This window comes from Meles meles, chromosome 11 (assembly GCF_922984935.1).
Source record: "Meles meles chromosome 11, mMelMel3.1 paternal haplotype, whole genome shotgun sequence".
Classification (NCBI taxonomy): Eukaryota; Metazoa; Chordata; class Mammalia; order Carnivora; family Mustelidae; genus Meles; species Meles meles.
This window is the reverse complement of record NC_060076.1, coordinates 35,097,231-35,111,673: the sequence shown is the minus strand read 5'-3', so window position 1 is coordinate 35,111,673 and position 14,443 is coordinate 35,097,231. Positions and strand designations below refer to the sequence as shown.

General features: G+C 35.0%; 1 protein-coding gene across 2 annotated transcripts in view; it reads left to right on the top strand.

Annotated features, from left to right (window-relative positions):
- ZCCHC7 (zinc finger CCHC-type containing 7) overlaps positions 1-14,443 on the top strand; it is a 253,110-nt gene that overhangs the window by 134,376 nt on the left and 104,291 nt on the right. The window lies entirely within an intron of this gene.

Genomic DNA, 14,443 nt, shown 5'->3' with positions numbered 1-14,443 from the left:
AGTTAAGGTTGAGATTGCAAAACAGTTGGCCCAATTTTGATAAAACGGTAAAATTGGAAGCAGCAGATAATTTGTATTTTCTTCATCACTTCACTTGACAAAAAGCTGTAAGCCTGAGGAATACTGCAGTTTTATGAGAAAACAAAAACTTTTTTAAACTCTCCTCTGTAGGTATAAATCTATTAAAATTTAGTTTTTAATGTTTTGATATACATAAACCAACATGAACAATAGTAGAATATATTTGTACAGTGCTTTAAGATTTAAGTACTTTAACATATTTTCTCATATAATCCTCACAGGCTTCAGAGGAGGTAGTCAGAACAGGTATTAACACAGTTTTGTGTTTGAGGAAATAGGTTCTAAAAGTGAAGTTTCAGATCTAATGCTTTTCTAGTTATACCATACTGCCTCTAGATGGGTAATCTGTTTACAAATTTAAATAATTTAAAATTTAAATATTGTTATCGCAGCTTTCTTATTTTCCTACCAGGAGTGTTTTGGTAGAGATTCCCATGTTGTTTGGGAAATTAAACCAAATGATCTTTATATTCTTTTAGACTTTGCAACTATAGTTAATCTAGATTTCCTACCCAATAATGTGGAGGAGCCAGGAATCTCTGGTTGGCAGAACCTTTCTAGAGCTTAGAAGCCTGGAGAGAATATTCCATGAAAGGGAGAAAACGTCCCTGTATTGGATCCCTGCTGCATATTGCTAGACACTGTTAGATGCCTTTATGTGACTACACTAAATTCAATAGGCATTTCTTCATTGAAGTAAAGGAATGAATGCCAGATGATAGTCATGTACAGAATACTTTCCAGATTTTACTGCTGCGGCTATTCATATCTCTCTACCCAGAATGCTTTTTTTCATCTCAGTCTATAGGGATTCAATTCAACTAGCCTTCACAACCACTGCAACTGATACTTTCTGTGAAAACTTTCTCTACTTCAACTAGTAATGATCTAAATTTTTATAGCACTATGTAATATATATATGCGTATATATATATATATATATATATATATTTTTTTTTTTTTTTTTTTTTTTAAGTTCTCTCAAGTCATCTGTACTCTCAATGTGGGGCTTAAACTCGGGACTCTGAGATGAAGAGTCACATGCGCTCTGGACTGAGCCATCCAGGTGCCCCCGTATGTAATTCTTAGTGCAGATGTCACTTGTAACTATAGTGTGTGTGTGTGTGTGTGTGTGTGTGTGTATGTGTGTGTGTGTGTGTGTACATACCATATATATGTATCTATACCTTCTTTGGTTTCTCTGTTACAGAACATACTCTACCTGTGAGTATTTCCTTTGATCACAGTCTCTACCCCCAATCTCCTATGCATCTACTTTCTTGGGGTAGGTTCAGAGGAGAGGCAGAGAGATTTCTTTTTCTTTCTTTCTTTAATTGTATTTATTTATTTGAGAGAAAGAGAGCATGAGCGGGAAGAGGGTCAGAGGGAGAAGCAGACTCCCCGCTGAGTAGGGAGTTTATGTGGAACTTGATCCTGGGAGTCCAGGATCATGACCTGAGCTGAAGACAGTTGCATAACCTACTGAGTCATCCAGGCACGCCGAGGTAGAGAGATTTCTATACCCACAAAATTTCTTCTTCCTAAGAACTTTTGTTAACGTGAGTCTTGCATGATGTGGCCTCTTTTTGTTTTGTTTTGTTTTGTTTTTTTGGCCTAGACTTATAGATTGGAATTATGGCAAGGCTCTTACTATTTGAGTTTAGACCAACTATTTTCTGAATTTTGGATCATATAGCTAATAAATACTGGCATCTTACCTTCAGTGTTTACCTAGAGTAATTTTATGAGTGTTTATGTTAGAATATGAGAGAGATTCAAAAAGAAATTTATATTAAAGATTTTTGAGAAATAACTTTGTGAGTACATAGTGTGTTTTCTATATTACTCTTCTGTTTCTGTGCTTGTCACAGCCAAGTTAATCTTTTAAAACACTGCCTAAACACATTTTTACCTACTCTAAAAACTGTCAGTGGCTCAGTATTGCCTAGAGAATAATTTTACTCTGATTTGTTTAATCCCTCAGTATTTCCTTGTGCTGTAGTTGGATTACTCACTAGTTTGCCTTCTACTTGTCTAGATCATTCTTTCCATTAATTATGTGGTTATCTGTGTTCTAGCCTTCCTTCGAGTGGTATTGGGTCCCCTACTCCCACTCCTGATTTTTTAGTGCATTGAGCTCCTGTAATATTTGTTATGTCCTGGTATTTGCTTTTCTCTATTGTTCATGATTTCTTTTTTTTAATGTTTCTGAAACCTGTTGCTACCTCTGTAGTATAAAGTTTCAAAGATAGAGCCACATTTTACTCTACTTTTTCAGGGCCTGTTCCATGGCACATAGAATGTATCTGCTTAGTAAGAGCTAATAGCGGTGATGATGAAGAGGATTGTAGATTTGTTTTTGTATGCTTATCCAAATACTTGAAATTTGACCAAGATACTGGACTGCTTGAATACTTTGGTTCATTTCTGCTTGTTAGCAAAAACTACCCTGACATATTTGACTGATAGGGTAGAGAGGAGAGCAGTTGTGTGCCTTTCAGCCAGGTTGGTGCTATAATCTCATTGACTGTAGTGACATTGTGTTTGGTATCTTGGTAGTGGGAACTGTTAGAAACATCAGAGAGCCCTAGAAAGGGAAAATGGTACCCCCTTTCCAGTATTGTATCTGAATCCTGTTCTGGAGCACATTTCTGATCATTCTCTATCCCTGACCATACCTTCTATACCAAACATACAATTTACCTTGTTCTCTGTAGGACCTAATTCCTAGCACGAGTAAACTAGAAAATCTAGCAATAAGGAATTATTCCCAGCAAAGTAGGAAATTTTTTTTGTCTGTAAATTTTCTCAAAGTGTTACCCTTTTATTCATATGATTAATCAAACATTGCTTTGTTTTTCTGTAGTCCTCTTGGATAGCAGTCCAGTCAGGGATGTGTAGAGCTGGGGCTTGCTTGGTTTACCAAGTGCTGTGCCCTCTGAAGGAAAAGGATGGTTCCGCTCCTCTTTCTACGGACTTCTGGGGAGACAGGATGGCCTTACAGGAAAATAATGGGCTTTGGAGATAAGCAGACAGATTCAAGTTCCTCTTCTTATAACAGTGCAGCCTTTTGATAGTCCTTATCCTCATAATTAGCTAGACTTCTTCATTTAAAAAAGAATATTTTCTTGGGGTGCCTGGATGGCTCTGTTGGTTGAGTGTCCAACTCTTGGTTTCTGTTCGGGTCATGATCTCGGGTCCGGGGATTGAGCCGCATGCTTGGGCTCCACTCAGACAGGAAGTCTGCTTGTCCTTCTCACTCTGCTTCTCCACCTGCTCACACGCATATTCTCTCTTTTCTCTCTAAAATAAATAAAAATCTACAAAAAATTGTTTCCTCATAAGGTTATTGTGAAGATTAAATGAGTTAAGTTCTGTAAAAAAAAATCTGGTACCATGTGTAGTACTAATAGTTTCTCACTATATGTGGCTTCCTTCCCTAGGGTGATGTTCAGGTTTGTCCAGGGCTTTCCTTCTCAGTTTTAGCATTGAAAATCCCCCATGACCTAGGAACCTTCTCCTCCCTTTCCCTTCTCTCCCCCAAACCCCCTTCCTTGTCTCATTGGGCTTTTCTTCTTGGCCATTCTTTGAATAAGTATTGTCAGGTTTTATTTTATAGGTTAGACTTTTAAGTAGACCTAAATAAACTTCTTTAGATGATATGTATATGCATCTGTGAATGTCTTGTTTGTTTGTTTCAAGGCATGTTATGAGGTTGTATTATACAGTTGCCTTGTTGACTGAGCTAACCAGACCCTTCATTCACTGATTGGCCTGATCTGGGGACAGAGAGGGTTATGAGTTACTTGGTAAAGAGGGTAACATTACTGAAAATGGTGATGATCTGCTGCCTTATTGGTGAGTTTTGACTATCTTAAGGAACTGTAGATCATATTCACACTGTTCCACTGGCCTAAAAATGTTAGAATGAGTTCTTTATATTAAATATTCATCCTGTGAAACCAGCCCTTTAAATTGAAGTTTTCTCAGTTCAGACCTAAGTCACAAAATGACTCTGTAGAATGTTGCCATTTTTCCACCTTTATTTTAAAACTTACTTAAATATTTGAATTAGTGTTCTAATGTCAGTTTAATGCATTTAACAAAGCTATGTTGTTTTCTAATTAGATAATAAATTACAATTACAATTTCTTTATATTTTCTTTGTTTCTCATTTTTGTTCTGTCTTTCCTATCTTTGACTCTTAAGTTTTCTTTTTTAATTAAATAAATCAAATAGAAAACAAATATCTGGTGTTTTTGTCAATGTCATGGCCTTATGTCAAGATGTTGAAAGGTATCTCTCCAAATTATTGTTCTGCTATAGTTATTTCTTTCAAAGAAGGCCTCTTGTATAGCTATTTGTTGAATTGTGTACCTACTGAATTAGTCAAAGCTCCAGCTAAAACCATTTTTTTTCTTTACCTCTCCCCTCCCCCCAAACTTGCTTTTGTTATGTATTGGCTTGCTAATCCTTGTGTTGAGCAGTATCAGACATCACCTTTCTTGGGGGCAGTTAGTCCACTCTTCCGCTTTCTTTGTCAAAGGGCTCCCTTAATAGGAGAAGTCAACAGGGAGGACAAAAAGGATTGAAAGTTGTATTTAATCAGGGTCAAAGAGGTGGTGTTCAGAGTGACGGGCCCACAGGCAGGCTGGCCTTTTATGCTTGCCGACGCAGATGGTCCCAGAGCATTCAGCTAAGTGAAGAGAAAGCTGCCCAGTGAAAGCTATTGTAGGGTAGCATCGTTACAGTTGAGAAAGGTTGCCAGGGGTAACTAGAGAGTATCACCAGTATCGTGTGATCACTAGTCTGTGCCATTGAAAATGTTAGACTGAGGATTGTATTGGGTCCCTTGGCATCTTGATGTTCATATGTAAGCAGTATTAGCTTACATTACTGTTTTTAATTTAATTTTTCCATTTTCCATCTTTGTTCTTGCCTTGCCTGTTTTAGTACATAAACACAAGATTTGTTTATATTTGTAATTTTTAAAAATCTCCTAAAAGTATATATATAGTTTGGTATAAACTATACCAAATAGTTTAAAATTTTCCAAGTAAGTTGGATTTATGGAAATAAAATGTTACATTTCTCATTTGAAGAGCTTGGAATTGATTTTCCTTTGCCCTGAAACTGCTCTGATATATCCAAGATGGATAAGTTTTTTTCTCTACATGGTTTTAAGTAACTTATAAAAGAATATATTGAGGTATTTTTCTGAAAACAGTAGATATAACCTTGAGTGAAAAGTTGCAATGTGACCAAGAGCTCCCAAATATTTATGAAATCTTATCTTTAATTTTTTGCCAAAGGCAAAAGTAAAAATATGCATCCCAAATGAGCCAGAGCCAAGTAGCATAACAATCATTGGTCTTAATTTAATATACTTTGAATATGATTTTAATAGCCAATTTTAGAATTCTTTAATTTCAGCCTTTCTTGTCACCTGGATATTTTAAAGAAATTACATATAGTCATGTATAAAATGTAAACATAAAAGTCTTCTGCACTCACTAGAGGAAAATGCACTGATTTCCATTTAGTGTTAAAAGTGAAGTTTGAAGTGCAACTAAAAATTCAAGATGACATGGTAACAGTCTTGCACATAATTGTTTTAACTTAGATTACTAGTCAACCCAATTTAAGTTAGCTTTATGCCAGCCAGAGCTGATTTTGGCTTAATACCACTTACCCACCTGTTGGTATAACATTGAGTAAAGACAAAACCAGTACCATGTTGTAACATAGGCATAGTGTTTGAGAGCTAATAATAATCACCAATAGAATTATTTTGTATGAAAGGTAACATTGTTTTTATTAGAATATTACAACTGGTGTCAGATTTTATCAAACTCTATAATACCCTATTTAAAATATCAGACTCTAAGTTAATTTCATACTATTACAAAAAAACTTAAATTGATGTGAAGTGAGCTCCTTGTTTCCTTTTTTATCTTAAAAATAGTCACTTCTGCAAGTAAAAGCATTTGTCACAAATAAAGGAGTGACTAATGAAATTTAGAACAAGCATGCTGATGTCCACAATCATAAGGTGTAGCATTCCAGGAGGTCTATGGTGACAAAGCAGTTCATTGGAAAATTCAACTTTTATGTTACTAAAAAATCGAAAGAGAATGTGGTTTCTTTTTATTTCCTGAAAATCAAAGAATAGTAACTGTACTGTCCTTTTATTATCATAGTTCTTTTTTAAAAGAATGATAGTAAGGCTAATGAAAACATTTGTGAGTTTGTGTCATTTATAGTGGAAGTTGTCTTTCTAGAATTTACGGATAAAGATAACAGTGTCAAAGCAAATTTTAATTAATATTGCTTTAATGAACCTGGTGAGTCAGCGACGTTAATGTTATTGCTGTTTATGGCCCTTTGTAATTTTTATTCTATTTATCCAGTTTTTCTTCTTCTTTATCTTTGTACATGCTATAGATTTGTCTGAACTCATGGTAAGCTGAATGAGTTTGAAAAATAAAAGAACAAATTTAAAATTTCCATTCCATGTATTTTCATTTAAAGTGATCATGTGATATCAACATCTAAATATATAGTGGAACCAGGGGGACTGACATCAAAAATTTACGTTTAACTCTAACAGAAGTGTCTTATCACTTTGGTCTTTTAATCACTGCAGGTTATGTGAATATGAAAGGAAATATAAAATAACTATCTATTGGCAGTCATTCAGTAAAGGTTAAAAACAAAATTACTTTCAGGATTGACAGGTATAGATATAAATATCTTACTTCTTTGATAAAGCTAAAAGTTGACTTTTTAAAGGCAGACTGTTTATGAAGTTAAACCATCCTAATCAACATTTTTAAAGTATAAGTTGAGTTGTTGTCTGTCCATTTATAAATTTAGACTGGAAATCAAGAAGCAGAAAAGTAATTTAGATTTTGCTGATTGTTTAAATTTTGCTCAAAGTGTGAATCAAAGTCTCTCTTCTCTCTTCTTTGATTCCCCTATTATGTTAGTAATAGTAATATATGAGTATTATTGGAACATTAATGATTGATGTGTATAGCAGAATCTATTAATAATGTTGGTGTCAATAGAAGACCTGTCCCTAATTTTTAGATATATGGGATTATGAGGAGAAAGTAGAACTGGAATAATTACAGCTTTTACTTTATAGTGCATGTCATTGTAACAAAAACTGGTAAGTTTCTTTAGTCTGAACAGTATTCATACCAACTACCATACATAGTAGGTACCCAAATGCTTGCTGAATAAATAAGTTCAGTTTAAGATAATACTTTCGAAACTCGACTAACATAGTTGAGAAAAAGGATTATCTTTAATGGAAAATTACTTCTTGTATTGTTCAGTTACAAAGAACTGTGAAATTTTAGACTTTTGTCTTTAGTTTTAATGTTATCTGGGAAAAATCAGAAGGCTTTTTGAAATTTTGAGGATCCTAGGTACATTATTATCATGATTATCAGTTGTTGTTTTTTTAAAGAAGGGGAGCGTGTGGTGATGATCATGACTAGAGGTTTTCAAATTACAGAATCTAGGAAAGAGCACTAAAAGGAGTCAGAGATTTCGGTTTAAGCCCACTAATATGTGAGTTTATTAGTCATCCATAAAAGGATGCTAATATCTCCACCTATTTATGAATTATATACTTGAAATTAGATAAAGGATTTGAAAGTGCTTCTAAAACTGTGAAGACTGATATGTACAAGGTGTTTTAATAATCACCATTACTCCTTACATTGTTACTACTGCTGTTGCCATGTAACTAGTGTCAGAATAGCCTGCTGGTATGTTTATATTTTGGTATTTGCCAACATTAGGCATTTGAATCTAGCCACTTCAGGAGAAAAGATTATAATTGAATAGGTATTAATAAGTGAACATGATGGTGCTGTGTTTAGCTTTTTGAGAATCTATATTGGTTATATATCATATGGATTTGGCTTTTTGTCTTGATTTATTTCATCAAAATGGGGCTAGATGATTCAGTGTAAGTTCTATAATTCAAGTAATGAAAGGCTAACTGTGTGAGCTTCTTTGCCCAGCCAGATATTTTTAGCACGATGAGGGAAAAATCCTGAGATCTTTGTGAAATCCTAAATTAATGAACACTTTCAACACATATTTCCTTCCAAAAAATATTTTTAATTGACCTGTTTAGATCAGCTCTAGCAGGTGACTTTTTAAAAAATATATATTTTTTAAGATTTTATTTATTTATTTGACAGAGAGAGAGAGCACAAGTAGGTAGAGGCAGGCAGAGAGAGAGGGGGAGGCAGGCTCCCCACCGAGCAGAGAGCCCGATGCGGGGCTCAATTCCAGGACCCTGAGATCATGACCTGAGCTGAAGGCAGAGGCTCAACCCACTGAGCCACCCAGGTGCCCGTACAGCAGATGACTTTTTAATAAGAATATGTTTTTCAGAAAGTAACAGTTATTTTTATCATTTACATGATAAAACCATGGTTAAGATGCTAGTACTTACTAAAACTTGTTAAACATACCATTGAGATTCATTAGTTAGCAGAATTTACAAATTATTGTAGGTACTAGATCTTTGTGTTTCTTCCCAAATTGTCAAGATACCAAGTGCTTATTGGCTTTATATACTCTTTCTTTATATTAGCAATGGCCTACAGCAGTGGTTCTCAAAGTGTGGTCTGTGAACCTCTGGGAGTCCTGAGTCCCTTTCAGAGGGTCTTCAGGGTCAAATCTATTTTCATGATAATACAGAGAAGTTATTTGTGGTTTTTACTATGTTGACATTTACACTGATAGTGCAAAAGCAATGATGAGTAAAACTGCTGGCTCCTTATCACAGATCAAGGCAATTGCACCAAACTGTAATGTTATTATATTCTTCATTTCTACACACTCAGAGTTTAAAAAAATTTTAAAAGGCTAATTTCACTTCAAAATGTTCTTGATGAATCAATAAAAAGGAAATTTTATTAAATCTGAATGCTTTAATACATGTCTTTCTAATATTCTGTATGATGAAATGGAAAGTGCACACAAAGTATAATTCAGTGAACCAGTATTTTCCACACGACCAATATATGATGTTAAAAATCATACATGGATGAAAAACCACTCCAAGTGCAAGATAGACCATTTTCAGATTTCACATTGTAACTAGCCTTTAGGAAACTACCACTTGTTGAATTTGGTATAGTGTTAGTGAACAATATCTATAGTTATCTTAAAAGACTATTGAAATACAATTTTTTCCCCTCAACTGCTTATCAGTTTGAGGCCAAATTATCTTCATTTACTTCAACTGTCAGCATAGCGCAATAGATTGAATACAGAAGAGGTAGATATGAGAATCCAGCTATGTTCTATTAAACCAGACATTGTTTGGCATAAACCAGTAGTATTGTTTTTTATTTCAAAAATACAAAACAATGCCACTCTTCCTATTTGTTTTTATTTTAGAAAATACAGTTGGGGCTCCTGAATGGCTCAGTGAGTAGAACATGTGACTCTTGATCATGGAGTTGTGAGTTCGAGCCCCACATTGGGTGTAGAGGTTACTAAAAAATAAAACTCTAGGGATACCTGGGTGACTCAGTGGGTTAAGCCTCTGCCTTTAGCTCAGGTCATGATCTCAGGGTCCTGGGATCGAGCCCTACATTGGGGTCTCTGCTTGGCAGGGGGCCTGCTTCCCCCTCTCTCTTTGCCTGCCTCTCTGCCTACTTGTGATCTCTCTCTCTGTCAAATAAAGATGTAAAATCTTTAAAAAAAGGAAGAAACTCTTTAGATTAAAAAAAGAAAATACAGTTGTTTTTTGTAGATATGTTACTTATATTGAATGGGTTTATTATTTATTTTGTTTTTAATTAATTTTTTACGTGTGTGAGAGAAGGCAAGCGTAAGCAGGAGGAGGGGCAAAAAGTGCCGGGGGCGGGGGGGGGGGGGGGGGGGATCTTAAGCTTCCACACCCAGCCAGCTCAGAGCTGTTGCAGAGCTGGATCACGGCCCTGAGATGAGCTGAGCTGAAATCAAGAGTTGGACACTTACCAACTAAGCCACCTACATGACCCTGAATGGGTTTATTATTTTTAAATGAATTGAGAACTGTTAAAAATTTTTTTCAATTTATGGTAGAGAGTAATAAATATAGCCCACACAAAGACTCTTCGGAGTTCTTAACTTTTAGAATGAATAGGGATCCTGGATCCTAAATAATTTGAGAACTCCTAATCCACAGTAATGTTATTTAACCAGCTAATCACAGCAAAATACAAATAAGGAATTCTGAATACCTTTTCTACTTCTTGTCACTAAGCTAGTATCTCGAAATAGTGTTTCTGTTTGCAAATTTAGTATAGAGATGTTGAGAGCAATGACAATTATTTTAATAATTGAGATTACATAAACATTTTAGGAAAGGATCTAAAAACAGTAATAACTAGAGGGTTTGCAAGGTACAAACAGTGACAGGTAAAATGGGCTGGGCACTAAGCTGCCAGCAGAGCAGACTGTACAGACAAGGTTGAAACCAGTTCTGGCCTAAGATATGAGAAGGAACATTGGATCTTCTATAGACCTTTTGATAGGGTTAGATAAACAGGTTTGGAGGCTCCTTCTCCAAAAGTAATGCAGATCACATTGCGAAGCTGGTCTAGTGATGCTACTGCTGTGGTTAATTCCAAAAGCAGTGACTTGCCCCCTTGATATGACCAGTACCACCGATCCTGACTACCTGATGCTGCCACTAGAATCTGGAAATGGATGTAACAGCTGGTCCCGTCACCACAAAGTGGATTCCATGTGGTCTTTGCTGTGTCTTCTTGACAGTTTCCATTCAAAAATATAACATATACCTTAATGGCTGGAGTATGGAAAGAAAGCAAATATCTGACATTTTACCTTCTCAAAAGGGAAGGCAGCTGTACCTCATAAGATGAGAGTTTTCCCAAGAATAGAAAGGAGGTTCAGTTTCTATGCAGTATAAACAGAAACAGAAAAACTGCAGAAAGCTTAAATTTATTTACAAAGGAAATCCCATCTCTGTGTTGTTGATTTATTTACTTAATAACTACTAGTTCATAACTAATAACTACCATTATTATACTTGCTGTGTCAAGATCTGTTGTAGATGAATGAGAGGGTAAAGGTCCTAATAGTTCATTGCATAGGACAGAAAGTAACCTGTACACAAATGACCAGAATACAAAGCAGATTATAACAAGTAACACTGTAGACACACAGATTAATTACCGTCACAGCACTCACCATCCTGTGTTATAATAATCAATTTATATGTGTATCTCTCCCACTATTGTGTAAGCCCTTGATGGCTTAATTATTTTCTGTTTATCAAGTTATATTTACACAGAGCTTTAAAGAGTCAGTAGTTTCCAAGTTTTGTTATGAAAAACAGCATTCATCATCCCCACCACCACCACCATTTCACCCTATTCCCAAGTCAGTATGATCACTTGTTTTAGATGATTCTTTTGTTGTTTACGTCTGTTCCTCTGAGTTATGTTCTTTTATTGTTACCTCTTGATTTTTCAGTTTTAGAATTTTCTGTAGACTTTTCATCATGGAAGGTAAGATTTATCTTTCTTATCTCCCTCTGCTCTCCATGCACTCTTCCCATCTTCCCTAGATAATTGTCCTTTCAGTTAGATACATAGTCAGTGTTTCCATTACTATGACTATATAAATGCTACTGAATCCCTGAATTACATAAGTAAAATCCCAAATTTTCCTCTTCTATACTGTTCTACCTTCCCCACCCCACATTATTGTCTTATTTTGTTGTTGTTTATTTAGTTTTCCATGTAGTTATCACTGAATCAACTCAGTTCTTTTAAAATTATTTAAATCTCCTCCCACTATGCTCAGACACTTTGGGGTTTCCATCAGTTTTCACCTTTTTGGAGAAATTCCCACTGCTTCATCCCAATCTAGTTGCCTTGGATACTAACTGGTGCAGAGTATCCTTTTGGGATCACCCTTCTCTATGCTAGGAATTCCTTTTGGTTTTCTCGTTTGGTGGAGCTTCTATTTCCTACTTTCTATTTCATGTTCTTTCTTGGTTTACTTACTCATTTTGAAAGAGTTCATATCCAATAATATCCTAAGAAAGGATGCATAGAGATAGAACTCTTGAGTTGAAAATGGTTTTTCCTTCAGAATTTTAATAACATTGCACCACTGCTTGCTAATCTCCAGTATTGTTGTTGAGATGTCTAAAGGTTCTTTGATTTCCGATCTGTTGAATGTGACTTGTTTGTATTTTTTAATCTCTAGCAGTATATACTGTTCTCTTTGTGCCTTCATTTGGGTTTCTTTTCATATGCTATGCAAAGTGCTTGGTAGACACTTTCAATCTGGACATGCATGTCCATTTTTTCTGAGAAGTAGTCTTTAATTAATTCTTTGATAAGTTCCTCCCTCTTTTTCCTTTGTTCTCTCTAGAACATGTGTTTTTCATATATTGAACCCTGAATTGGTGTTCGAATTTTCTTACTTGTTTTGTCCTACTGTTCATCTCTGTCTTCTTGCTCTACTTTATGGGAAATTTCCTCAACTTTATGTTCCCACACATCTATTGAGTTTCTTGATTTTTATTTTTCAAGGATGATGATTTTATTTTACAAGGTTTGTATGTCTGCTTGTCTGTTATTTCAATGTTTTTTAAATTGTGTGTATGTAAGTGTGTATGTCTGTTTGTCTGTGTGCATCTGTCTGTGTGCCAAGAGAAAATCTAGATAATGGAAAAGATTTGGGGTTGATTTAGTGATAAGTATATAGGAAACTAAGTTAAAAAAATGTAGGGGAATTTAAAACTTATTATGGATATAGTATATATACAATAGAATACTACTCAGCCATAAAAAAAGTGATATCTTGTCATTTACAACAACATGGATGGAGCTAAAGAGTATAATGCTAAACGAAATAAGAGAGAGAGGGAGAAAGAAATTGAGAAGTAGACTCTTAATTATAGAGAACGCACTGATGGTTACCAAAGGGGAGATGGATGGAAATGTGTGAAATAGATGATGGGGATTAAAGAGACACTAGTGATGAGCACTGGGTGATGTGTGGTATTGTTGAATCACTATACTGTACACCCGAAACTAATATTACATGTATGTTAACAAATTGGAATTAAAATAAAAACTTTTAAAAATAAATAAAATAACCCTAAAAATTTTATTACGGATATAATATTTTATATCTCAGGAAATATTTATGATTATTTTAAATTTTTAAATTTCAGAACAGCCTATTTCTTCCACGTTGCTTAATCTGGTTTTTGTTTCTGTTGGTCTTAGCTTTCATTTTAGGCATTTATCAGATATTTGGTAATCCTTAGTTGTTTGCTCATGATTGAAAGTGGGAAACTTAACAACTAATTGAATGCCCAGAGCTTGTGTTGCATGCTTGTCAGCATAACCTTCATCTAGGGAAATTTAACTGAGTCATTTTTCTGGGAAAACCCCATATTTAAACATCTTTAGGATGTTCTAGGCTGATTAGAGTTTTCAGAAAAAAGGAAAAAGTGTTCAGATATCTGCGTGGAGAGTAAAGGCCTGGTCGACTGTGTTTTATTAGCCAAATGAGAGAAGAAAGCTAGGATCTCAGAATCCATTATGTGTGTTTCCACTTAATCTTTATGTTTCAGTTTGTTATTGCTGCCCCCAATCCAGAGACCTGCCTTGTTTTTTCCTTAATTATATCCAGAAAATAAACCTCTAATTGTATGCCTAGGTAGAATAAAGGCAGTCACCTGTTACATGGAGTGGAGAGAGTAATTTTAAGAGTATTTGACTCTTTAAGCCCCTTTTCTGTCATTTAAGTGGGGTTTTGGGATGGAGCAGTATATATGCATGTGTTAGTCCTGCATCTTTATCTAGAGTCCCATAGATGATAAATATTTGAATGAATGGTAGGACTAGCAATGTCCTAAAAGCTAAATGAGATATTGATTCATTGCTGAGTCTTGTGGTGCTTAGAAATGAATCCTTATGGAACCTTCTTTCAGGGTCAGGATGTGGCATATGCTATAGGACCATACATACATATATATGAACTTAAATAGAAGTTCAAAGGAATAGAAGACTGTTGCTAGATGGAAAAAAATTAAGAGAGGATTTTGAGGGAGAAATCATTTGAGTTGGGCCGTAAGGCATGGAAAGAAATTTGTTAGGTCAACAAAGAAGAAGGAGCCTGAAGTGTAGGACAGAATAGGAGTAATAGAAGATACAGTTTTAAAATACAAATTAAAACAGGGTCAGAGGTAGTGTTGGTTTGCTGTTCCTATAATTTTAAATTTAGGAGACTTATTTATGTTCTGGGTAGTAGTTAGGTATAGAGAGTCTTGGATGAGAAATTGATCTGATGA